This window comes from Kryptolebias marmoratus, linkage group LG9, assembly GCF_001649575.2.
Source record: "Kryptolebias marmoratus isolate JLee-2015 linkage group LG9, ASM164957v2, whole genome shotgun sequence".
NCBI classification, from domain to species: Eukaryota; Metazoa; Chordata; class Actinopteri; order Cyprinodontiformes; family Rivulidae; genus Kryptolebias; species Kryptolebias marmoratus.
Window position 1 is genome coordinate 8,097,174 of NC_051438.1, and position 3,588 is coordinate 8,100,761.

At 40.2% G+C, this 3,588-nt stretch overlaps 1 long non-coding RNA gene across 1 annotated transcript in view; it reads left to right on the forward strand.

Moving 5' to 3' along the window:
* The window catches only part of LOC119617324, a 13,150-nt gene extending 9,694 nt beyond the window's left edge, over nt 1–3,456 (forward strand). Inside the window, exon 3 of the long non-coding RNA XR_005233557.1 lies at nt 3,136–3,456. This is a non-coding gene — a long non-coding RNA (uncharacterized LOC119617324). The remainder of the gene's footprint in view (nt 1–3,135) is intronic.
* Nucleotides 3,457–3,588: the final 132 nt, after the last annotated feature.

Genomic DNA, 3,588 nt, shown 5'->3' on the forward strand with positions numbered 1-3,588 from the left:
CAGGAGACAGGAGACAGGAGACAGGAGTCAGGAGACAGGAGAGAGGAGACACACAAATAAGACAGTATGAAAAGTTTTTTCTCAGCTTAAGTTTCTCTTTATGGTTTTTCTCTTTCTTTTTCTTTTTTTTTGCTGGACTTAAAAACACTGAGAAAGAAAAGGGTTTTCTCAGGTTACAAAAATAACAAAACGAGAGGAAAAAGGTCTTTATTTGACAAACACAAAAACAAACTACACAACGAACTGACTGTAAAAGCGAACTGCAAACAAACTGACTTAGTCCACCAAGGCTTCCTCCATTCAGACTGATTGGACTTCCTGCAGAAAGGATTCATCTCACTCCGTCCAAAGATGTTTTCTCTAAAACTGAGTACAGTTCTGCTGGAAGACGAAAGAGAAAAAGGTTGTTAAAACACTTGAATAATTTCTCATATTGAATATTTGGACACAACTAATGATCAATACTAGTTTCTCATACTTCAACAGGTTTCATAATCAAATAAACATATCTCATTTTAACAATGAATCATGTTTTTTCTTCATATAAACTATCTGTGAATAACTGATTAGATGTACATAAAAGTGTATACACGTGTCCAAAACCAGTCAAGGTTTACTCAGATCTGAATGAACTTTTCAGAGAACAGTTGGTGAAGGATGACAGAAGGTCAGAGGTCAGGAAAAAGGGCTGCTTCTTCAGGCTACACATTATATGTCTGTCTGTGTATCTTCAGATACATGAAGAACAAAGGAGTGACAGAATAATTAAATCACCTGATCGTGTTGTGTTTTTTTGGTATATATTACCCTCTGGTGTCGGAACCATCTCCTGTCTGCAGTTCAGTTTGCAGCAGCCCTCAGCTGAGCAATAAAAATAAGATCAGTTCGTTTGTTCATCTGCTTCACTGAAGCTGCTGATGAACAGAACGCAGAAATCTGGGGAAGGAGCAGAATGTATTTCAAAAAGCCCACCTTAGCTTTCATCCGGCCTCTGCAGCCCACCAGGTAGGAGACACTTGAAAACTGTTTTTGTTCTTTTAAAAAAAAAACAAAAAAAAAGCTCCTTCAAAAATCAAAATGTGTTTCAGTATTTGTCGCCTCACTTGGATGTTTGAGCTCCACTGAAGTGCGGCGCTGGACCCGAGTTGGACGCGTTGACGTTCACCTGCTCGGGTTGTGTGTTGAACTAAAAGTAATCATTTCCAGCCACTTTACCGACAGCTACAACACCAATTCATCATTTTCCTTTTTGTAGTTTGAGGTTCTGGACTTTCTGTCTCGCTGTCCCCCAGGACATGACATGAGTCCTTCCTCATTTCTGATGAAGGCTTCTTTAGGTTAAAGTGTCTTTTTATTCGGCTTGTGCCCAGAGTCTTTTTTCTTTTAAATTAACACTTCAAAAAATGGTTTACTGGCAACCTTGGCTACTTCCAAAGTTGCCCTTTTCCTTGTTACAAAGTCACCCTAAAACAGAATAAAACCTCTGCCATCGATTAAAAAAAATAAAACTAATGTAATCAAACAAAGAACAAAAAAAAACCCAAAACAATAAATTAATTTAAGTGTCACACATGTTTACTGATAAACAGAAGAGGTCAGGCAAGAATCTCCAAGGATTAAGATGTTTGCAGACAACACTGATCGGTAGTGAGAGTAGGGAGCAGGTGGAAGAGAGTCTGGAGAGGTGGAGGGAGAGAAGAGGAATGAAAGTCAGTAGGAGTAAGACAGTGATAGCTGAGATGGTTTGGAAATATGCAGAGGAAGAAGTGTGGATATATTGGACAGAGAAAGTTGAATATGGAGCTGCCAGGGAGGAGGACAAGAGGAAGACCATAGAGAAGGTTTATAGATGATCAGCTGTGCCAACCCTTAAAGCTGAATTCATCGCTGAATTTGACATTTTGATTTTTTTTTTCATTATCTTTATTGATAATGGAAGGGTTTTGAATTAAACAGCAGAAATATGGCGGTGGTGACAGAGTGAGCTGCGTCTGTCACGAAAAAAGCAGTTTTTAAAATGTAAAGTATTGAACTAATTCTTGTGTCACTCTGCTGTACAGGTGTGAATACTATCAAACTTTGCTCCGTGTTCAACAAGTCAGAACAAAACACATCTCAACAGCCAAATATCTCCTGCAATGACTTTGGAAAGCAAAAATACCTGAACTGTACTTTTAAAATCGTACTGGCACCTTCTTAAAATACCAAAACAGCGACCGGTCCGCCATGTTGGATGTCACAGTTACGTCCCAGAGGCGCAAGATGATGGTAACCTGGACTGTCCCAATTCTCCAATGTCTGCATGCTTGTAACCTGAACACGAACCCTTCTGTGCACTTGGACTGAGTACACGCTTCATAGAGGGGCGTAGGGTGGAGGGGGAGTATTGGGACCGGGCCTAAGACTAAACTGCTCCAACTTCATCATTTCTCCTTTAAAACTCCACCATGAAAAGCTACGGGTGATCTGCATTCCTTCAAGGAATGTTAGACCTTTGATTGTTTGTTTTGCTTTGTTTTATTCACCATTCAAACAGCCGGACTGCTTTAAAAGGCACTAGCCTTGATTTTATCACAAGACTTTGATTCTATAAGACACTTAAAAAAACGTTTGAATTTTCCTCTTCATGTTCTGATAGAAAGCTGACTCATCCGGATGCAGAAATGTTTGAAACACTTTATTATTCCTCATTTTGTATGCAGCAATGCTAGTGTTTTCACTACTTTATAGATTCTGATTTTTTTTTTTTTCTTCTTTTCCTTAAATCCTCTTTCTGGTCCATATTTGCACACATTCCAGTGTTTTATTTAATTACTGATGCATTTACGTCCTAATTTATTCATCTGGGTCCTGTTCTTTCTCAAAGAGGGAGTGTTCTCCTTGTACCTCCAGCTGTAAGCAGAGTTCATTTGAGGATGTAAAATAAAAACAAGTGCCCGCAGTAACTCTGTCTCGGTTTAACAATAAACAGGGTAATAATTTCAGGCGGCTGAAGGAGAATAAAACCAATCGACACTTGTCTCCTTAAAGTGTTAAGAATGGCAGAGAGGTGATGGAAGTGTCTCGTGCTGCCGTCGTGAGTTAGTTTGCCAGAGCTGCAGCTTTTTAAATATCTCGCCTCCTGTTTTCATTCAGGGTCATGGGTTGGTTCATCTCCACCTCAACTAGTCTCAGCTTTGGCAAACAGACGATCCCAGTCAGGATTCGCGACCACTTAACGACGAAACAGATGTGTTCAAGCCGAGCTGGGCGCCTTCCAGGACTCCACCTCGACGCTTCGCCTGAGCGCGCATCCTAAACCGGAGCTCCGTCGCCGGCAGACGCCACATCTCTGCCTCCCCGTGTCTGCGAAGAATTCTGACCAGTGGCGCCGGATTCATTTTCTAGGTGGGGGGGCCACCGGAGTGTTTCGTCACCTTATTAATTTTACATGCATCGGATCATCGTCTAACATAAATAAAAACTGAATAATGAAACGCTTTTTCAGCTATGACTTTTTGTTCCAGTATATTATTATGAATAATGATAATTAGTTTAACCAACCAACAGCTTTATAAATGACCACAATAAAAGTAAACACAGGTAAAT